This window comes from Rana temporaria, chromosome 3 (assembly GCF_905171775.1).
Source record: "Rana temporaria chromosome 3, aRanTem1.1, whole genome shotgun sequence".
NCBI classification, from domain to species: domain Eukaryota; kingdom Metazoa; phylum Chordata; class Amphibia; order Anura; family Ranidae; genus Rana; species Rana temporaria.
In genome coordinates this window covers 123,267,394-123,276,071 of record NC_053491.1, presented here as the reverse complement: position 1 = coordinate 123,276,071, position 8,678 = coordinate 123,267,394, and the positions used below count along the sequence as shown (strand labels likewise).

General features: G+C 45.0%; 1 pseudogene; it reads right to left on the bottom strand.

Annotated features, from left to right (window-relative positions):
- Positions 1-2,904: 2,904 nt before the first annotated feature.
- Positions 2,905-3,742, bottom strand: LOC120930309 (annotated as a pseudogene).
- Between the last annotated feature and the right edge of the window lie 4,936 nt (positions 3,743-8,678).

Sequence of the window (8,678 nt, the reverse complement as noted above, 5' to 3'; positions counted from 1 at the left end):
ATTTTCTAAAATATTTTGAAAAGGATCAAGATCCTTTTGAGCTCATTAACTCTGGTTGATTATTGGCACACTGTGCACCCCTCAGGGTGAGATTTTACTTTCTACTCTGTGGTAAATAACATATATTCCAGAATTGACTAAGTTTTTGTTTATCAGCGAGACATGCAACTGCTATTGAAAGCTAGTATAGGCGATTCGCACGCACCAGACTCTGGCTATTCGCACGCACCAGAGTCTATTCATGTATATGTAGTCAAAATTGTATTTAATTTTTATGTTACAGCACCAATGTCCCTGTAAAAGTATAGAGAATACAAAGTATTCTGCACGCCAGCAGTTCGCATCCTGAACCCCTACTGAGAAGTATCCCATATAGCCAGTCCATAGGGGACTGATAACAACCAATAAAGATATGCAGTGAATTCAAAATTAGTGAAATAACCCAAAACTGATAATAAATCCAAAAATAAAAGTCCAAATATATAAATCAAAGTTTGGATAAATCAATCTAGTGTGCCAGTGATAAAAACTTCTGCACTTCGGGCATCAATGTGGACAATCTTGATAACTCTTTGCTTAGCCTGGGCTCACAGTGCGCTTACCTCCAGACACTAGGTCATGCGTGTCAACGAAATCCTCCCAAAACTGGAACAGAATCCAAACAGTGGGTAACACGTGTTGCACGGAATCTTCCCAGTGCTGAGATAGAATCGAGGGGCGTTCTCTGTATCCAATACCAGTATAGGTCCAGGCGCAGCAAAGTCGACTCCACAGGATAGCCACAAGGTGTATCAGGAGCAGATGTAGAAATAAAAAGCTCTCATGGTAAGTATGCAAGCACTTCAAAATTTAATAAAGGTAAAAATGTGCTTACATTGAAAAAACGAATAAAACGCCAAACAGCGGCACTTCCGGTGGACGGTCAGGGTGTCACTTCTCTTCTGGTCACATCTAACCTTATGCATTACATCACGACACGTGACTTCATCGGAGGTTACTGAGTGACTAATGGATACTGCCTTATATTATAGGAAATGGTCCAGCAGCCATTTTAGATTACAAAATGGCATTTGAACAGAGCTAGGCTGCGGCCATTTTAGAGAAGGGCAAAGATAAGGGAAAAAAAATATTTATTTATTTGAACTGGTGACGTAACAGAAATACGGACCAGACCATGTCACGCTAAAAACAACGGACATATTGAATATGCACAACTCAAAATGCCAAAAATTAATTATATTCAATTATTAATTATTTGAATATAATACATTTTTACACTGGGTAGAACAGGTCTGGTGGGAGGAGTCAGCAGGGTGCCGTACTTCATGGTGACCTTGCATCAACCCGCCTCAGTGCTCCTCTTCATACCCTTCATTCTGGTAGATTTTCCTTCCCCCTCCCCCTTTTTTTTCTCCATTTTTCTCCTTCCCAGACCTTTTTTCATAGGTGTCTCGCCCTAATTGGCCTTATTATCCTGGATGTCGGAACTGCCCTTTGGCCATTGGCCCCTGAATGCATGCCCAAGGGTGCCCATTTGGACCATTGTCATGGCCCCGTTTGGCCCACCCCACTGTTTCAGGGATGGGGATTGCGGGCCTATGGGCCCCCTATGTGCACCCACACTGGAGGGGTTCATGCTTTGCAGGGCTTTGTCTGTGGAGGGTGTCCCCCTGATGTCACTGCCTTCCGCTTTATGATCATTGCTGGGGTTGGGGAAACTCACCCTGTATTTGGATCTGCCCTGTGGGTGGTCGGACTGAGTGCCAAATTTGCTGGCGTGACCTGCAGATTGGCAGTTACACTGTGGGGATTGACCTGAAATGGCCCTACATGCTTATCCCTTCCCCTTTTGTCTGCATCATGCCGTGATATCATACAATGTGGCAGGATGGGGAGGGGTATAAAAAAACCTACATGGTGGTGGCCATTTTGTGGAAGTCCAGGGAGCCTGGCACCATTGGTAGAGTGAGAGCAGCTAGGTAGCACTCCATTATGATCTGTTAACATGTGATGTAAATTTAGCCACTCTATGATGATTGGTGCTCTATATGTCTTTATAGGTAGGGGTGGCTTACACCCCTCTCTTTGTTAGAGGTGTTTGCCTTTCTCCATTCCCTCCATCTCAAGCCTTGTACACACGGCCCGGATTCTCGTCAGGAAAAAAACATAGTTTTTTTTCCACCATCTTGCTTCACCCTACCTATGCCTTGGAAGCTACCGTGCATGCGTCTAAGTCATTTTGAGCATGCGCAGGTTTCCATGGAGGCAGGTAAGTATACAGACGCTCGGAATCACGGCGAGAAAATAGAGAGCAGGTTCTCTATTTTTCTTGTCTAGATTCTGGGCAGTTTTCTCGACGAGAAACCTCAAAGCCTCGTACACACGCACGGTTTACTTGACAAGAAAGCTCTGCCAGCAGCTGTCTTGCCGATAAAACCGTACGTGTGTATGAGGCTTCAGCCCTGTTCATCTATTGATGTGATGGGCTGTGGATCCTTAACAGATCAGGTGGGTTGTATTGTGCACAGGTAAACTCTCTGTCTAGCTTTAATTACATCATTAGGCAAGGCAAGCATGTTTATTCATGCTCAAACTTACCAATCTTTTTCTCTTTGTATTTGGCATTTTTTCAGCCCCATTTGGGATTTATCTGAATATTTGGTGCCGTCTAGTGTTTAATCAGGCTCCCTGCATCCCCTATACTGATTGTTTTGACATGGCATAATATAGGATCATATAGTTAATAGTTAAGGTGATAAACTGGATGATTATTCATTTTTCTTATTAATCTCTAGGCTATATCTTTCTTGTATAATAATATATACGTTATCCCTCCCTGGGGTAGATCCAGCATTTTTCGGTGGTTCTAATCTGTTACATCTAGGCTTTTCTGGGCCCCCCGGCCAGAACAGATGTTTATTTTACAGGCTGAATCAGATTGATCGTCTCAGACAGATTCCTGCACAGGGGGTTCATAACACTCCATCCTTTCGCCCGTATCATCTCCAGTTGGCTTGCCAGAACTGCCACCCTCTCCGTGCAGTTCCATAAGTTTTCCCAGCTCAAATTTTGGCTTCTTCAACATCTTGACTTTACGAACATAGACATCATGAAGAGGGTAGATTGACTGACAAGCTTTTTCAATGTCTGCCTACACTGTCTGGAATTAGCTTGTTAACAACCTCTTTTAGGTCATTAGTTTGGACGTTCCGGGTCATGATTTCCATAATTTTCTAGCGAATCTGACGAACTTGCTGATGCTGGGCATATGACGTCTTCCTGATCTAATTATTACGTTTTTTAGTGAATCCAATACAAAAGAGACGGAGCAGGTAGCCATCTGTTGTCTTTACATCAACATGAGCTTCAATCATGGTCTGCCACTTCTTGACCATAGAGCACATCTTGTCACAGGTCAGATCCATGCCATGAAAGTTGGTGAGACAGTTATTGCCCTGAACATCTTCAGTAATCAGTTTGAATTAAAGGAAGGCCACTTCATCATTCAGCAAGGCTTACCTCAAATACACGCCCTTTGAGGCCATCAGATGAAATCTTGGTTCCTTGTGTCCTTGTTACCAAAGTCTTGCCAAGGCTACGGATATTGAACATGGCTGGTGCTTTTACATCATACCAATCTTTTTTTGAAAAGGGGTCAACAATCTTCTTCTTGGCACCTTTCTTGCCGCCTTTGGTCAGCCTCTTGTCCTTGCCGACTGCCATCTTGCCCAGTTGGGAGAGAAAGCGACAGACTCCTATTTTTGTGTGCTTGGCAATAACTGGATTTAATTTTCTATCATTAAGGTATGACTCCATTTAGGGAACTCTTGCCAATGGATAGGTATACATTAAACATATTGTACACACTATGTATAGTGTTGGTATTTACTGATATAACATTACTTGTATTGTTTGTAATTTGCTTTCTGATCATTCATATAGTAGCCACAAAACCATGTTTGTCCCTGAGGAAGCTATTTGGAGAAACATGTAGGATTAAGATGTGGGAACAACTATAAGAGCTACAATTAAACGTCTTGAATGACCATAAAGCTGTCCATGTATTGTACAATAGTGTTTTATGTATTCTTGTACCATTGTAACTTTAATAAATTGTGATTTTAATAAATTTGGTTTGTCCTTGTACTAATTGCTGCGCAAAAAAAGAGTTGGATGAATGTCCATTCAACAATAATAAAAGGAACAATCTGAAGTCCCAAAAGTGAACGACAAGATCCCTCATGAGAAAAAGATGAAAGGTAATCCTCTGGCAAGATACTGTAAGTATGACAGGATCCTCCACCAAAAACACACAGTTGCGCTTACCAGATGAGGTGGATCTCTTTGTTACAAAAGATCATAAACGCATATATCCACAGAGGGATGACAGTGATGTCCAGTACAACTGGGATGCCTTTCAACAGGTGAGTGGGATATCCAGGATGGACCTCTGGCTCCATTGTAACATCACTCATTATTGCTGACTGGAGACCACTGACACTGGAGGTCCAGCCTGGATATCCCGCTCACCTGTTGGAGGCATCCCAGCTGTACTGGACATCACCGTCATCCCTCTGTGGATATATGCGTTTATGACCTTTTGTAACAAAGAGGTCCTCCTCATCTGGTAAGCGCAACTGTGTGTTTTTGGTGGAGGATCCCTGTCACACGTATCTTGCCAAAATATTACCTTTCATCTTTTTCTGACAAGGGATCTTGTCGTTCACTTTTGGGACTTCAGCTTGTTCCTTTTATTATTGTTGATTGATTTTTGAGCTTAGTTAGGCGCCAAATGCCAACATTCATCCAACTCTTTTTTGCGCTGCACTTTATTGTTTTGTATATCTATTTTAGGCTTGTGATTGCCTATTAGTGTCCAGCTTGCATTATTCATGTTTATTTTGGTTGTTTGCACTGATTGCTTCCTCTTTTTTTTTTTTTTTACTTCAAAACCAAGTTTATTGAGATGCAGAAAATTAGAGGTACATACATGTTAGGCATTTGATCGACATTGATCAGTATTTGACACACTTTTACAGATATACATTGTACAATTCAGGCTCGCATATCGTTTCACGCCACGCCCTGCGTACATGAGCTCAACATTTTCCGGGCGTATAATAAGAAACCCTACACACAACAGATATCTAACACATGTGCCAAACCACCCTCGCCATCCACTTTCCACATATCCCCACCATCTGTCAGAGACTCATACCGTGCAAGTTTCCCCATCCTCCAGCCACCTGTCCCAAACACTGGAGAACTTCTGTGGGTGCCCTCTATGAATGTAAATCATCTTCCTATAGGGAAGAGTGTTGTTCACCTCCCTTTTCCAGTCCTCCAGTGTTGGGGCCCTATCCCTCATCCATGCCTTAGCTACCACCTTCCTGGCCATGAACAGTGATTCACAAATGAAAATATTCTGGTATTTATCTACGTCCACATCTGGGACCAGTCCCAGCAAACATACTTTTGGGTCCATACCCACCGGTGATCCCATATTGTCATGGAGAAACTGTGTTACCTGCATCCAGTAGGCCTGCACGTCTGGGCAGTGCCACAGCAAGTGGTAAAACGAGGCCGCCTCGGCGGCACACATGGGGCATGCAGTACTCCGTGTGGGCTTGAATTTCGCCAGTCTCATGGGCGTCAGATATGCACGGTGGAGTATATAGAGCTGTGTTAATCTGTCTGATAGTTTGGGGGATGACGCCTTCACTCCCTCTAGTATTTCTCCCCAGTCAGTGTCATCTATCTGACCCAGGTCCTGTTCCCATTTTGTCTTTGCCGGCTGTGACACCTTGCCTACCCTTTTCAGGCGAATAGTATAATATAAGTTGGAGTTGAGTTTTGTTGAATCAGCCCCGAAAATAACATCCAGCACCTGCGGCCTACTCAAATCTACAACGACCTGTTCCATTTGTGTTCTAAGTGCATGCCGAAGCTGCAAGTACCGAAAAATAAATTGTGGCGGAAGGGAAAATTCCTCCCTAAGGTTTGAAAAGGATTTAGGCCCTGATGCCGTGAAGACTTGAGACAGAAAAAGTATTCCATATGCCGCCCATACCCCCGGGTCCGGTACTGTTCCTAATTCGGGTAGACTTCCATTTCTCCACAGTGGTGTATGAGAGTGCGCATGCGTCCTGTCCAGCTTTTTAAGGGCCATATCCCAGATTTTTTGTTGGTGTGTTAGCATTTCTGCCCCAAAGTGCGCAGACCTACACCCCCCATGTCCCGTCCTAAATATCGCCTGTACCGGAGTATGGAGAGGGCTGCCTGGCCTATTACATACCAACGACCTATGTCTCTGCGCTTCCGATGTATTAAAATGATAGACATGGGATAGTTGCGACGCAACATAGTAATCTTGTACATCCGGAAGGGAGCATCCCCCCTCCAATGTAGGGTTTTTAAGTACGTGCCACGCCAATTTATGTCGACTTGAACCCCACACAAATGAATTTAGGATTGCTTCCATCTGTTTAAACACTTTTAAAGGTATGTATAGTGGGGCATGCCAAACCATATAAAGAATTTTGGCCAATAAAATCATTTTCACTAGATTTATTCTGCCCATTACTCCCAGGGGTAGTCTGGCCCACACCTGTGTTCGAGCTTTAATAATGGCAAAAAGGGGTTCTACATTCAAAGGGACATAATCCCTAAGATTCCTGGTCACACTAACCCCTAGATATTTAACCTCCGCCACCCTCTGCAAAGGCAACTCCGAGAACGAGGCCGACGGTGGAAAGTGATCCAGTGGGAGGATACGGGACTTGTCCCAATTATTCTTCAACCCCGAATATTTACCCGCCTCTTCTATTATAAGCAGGGCTGCACATAGTGATGGTCCCTGATCTGCCAAGTAGAGGACTGTGTCATCTGTGTATAATCCTATCTTTTCCCATGTATCTCCTTTTCTGAGGCCTATCACATCTGGACTTGCCCTAATTGCCTTGGCTAGCGGCTCAGCTGCCAGTGCATATAATAGCAGTGACAGGGGGCATCCCTGTCTCGTGCCCCGCTCCAATGCAATCTGCTCCGACAGCCACCCGTTGACAAAGATCCTAGCCCTGGGCGTCTGGTATAAAAGCTGAACCCACCTAATAAAATTCGGGCCAAACCCGTAACACCTTAGGCATTCCCAAAGATACTGCCACTTGACAGAGTCGAAGGCCTTGGCCGTGTCCAAGGACACCACCACCCTGGTCCCAACATTGTCATGTTGTGCCTGTATATTCATAAAAAGTCTCCTGATATTCATGGCCGTATTCTTACCTGGCATAAACCCGGGCTGATCCGGGTGTATCAGGGAAAGAATCACTATGTTTAACCTGGAGGCCAAAATCTTTGCCAATATCTTGATGTCAACCGGTAACAAAGATATGGGTCTGTACGATTCGGGATATTTATGATCCTTACCCGGTTTGGGAAGGACTATTATCTGGACCTCCTGCATAGACATGGGTAGGATACCCGAGTCAAAAATGGACTGAAATACGTCCCTCAGCTTGGGCACCAGTACTTCTGAATAAGTGGCGTAGAACTCTAGTGGTAGGCCATCCAGTCCTGGGGCCTTGGACTTTGCTAGTTGTGATATTGCATTTGCAACATCCTGTGCGGTGATAGGGGCTTCAAGCTGCTGCACCTGCTCTACCCTCAATTTTGGGAACTGTAACGCATGTAGATATGCCTGTATTTCCCCCGGCGTGTGGTGACTTTGAGAGCTATAAAGGTCTCTGTAGAATCTCATAAACCTGTCTGCCACCTGCGGAGGGTCCGTGACTACCGAGCCATCCGGCTCAGCCAGGGACACTACCACAGGCGGTCTGTCTTCCAGATGTGCCAGATAGGCCAGCATCTTCCCAGCCTTTTCCCCATGTTCGTAGACCCGTGTTTTACAAAAAAAGATACGCTGTTTGGCTTTTTCCATGTGTAGCTGTGTTACTACTCTGGCTTGCACCTTTACCTTGTCAAGATTCTCTGGGGTGGGCTGTATATTAAAGGTTTCCTCTAGCTCCCGCAGCACTCCCTCTGATTCACTCACTATTATCTGGGATGAAAGCTTCAGTCTCTTAATTCTGGTGTCTAGCACCCTACTCGCGTGTATTTTGAATGTATCCCACTGGGAGTTGAGTGTTGAGGGGTCCTGGTCTTCTGGAAAAAATAACTTTAACTCTCGCTCGATGCTGTCATGATCTTGTAGGGCTTTTAAGCAAAACGGGTTAAGTCTCCACACCTTCCTAGGGGCCTCCCCCAGTAATGACAACTGCATCCAACATGGGAAATGATCTGACAATGCTCTGGGAGCGAACCCGACCCCCCCCCACCCTGGGCACAAGGGGTGTTGATACCAGGATGTAATCAATACGAGACATTGTGGCGTGGCTAGTAAAATGGCATGTGTATGCTCTAGTCTCTGGGTTTCTGTGCCTCCATACGTCCGTCAGGGCGAATTCCTTCACCAGGCGGCCCAGTCTGCTCAGTCTGGGTCCCCCCGGATCCCCTCCCGCCCGTGCCGGTCTGTCCATGAAAGGGTCCATGGTCATGTTAAAATCCCCCATCCACACAGCCGGCACCGTCGGGTATTTAGCCATAAAAGCCAAGCCCATCGTGACGACTTCCGAGCTGTACGGGGGGGGGGATATAGCACACTATTAACAGCATATTTATTC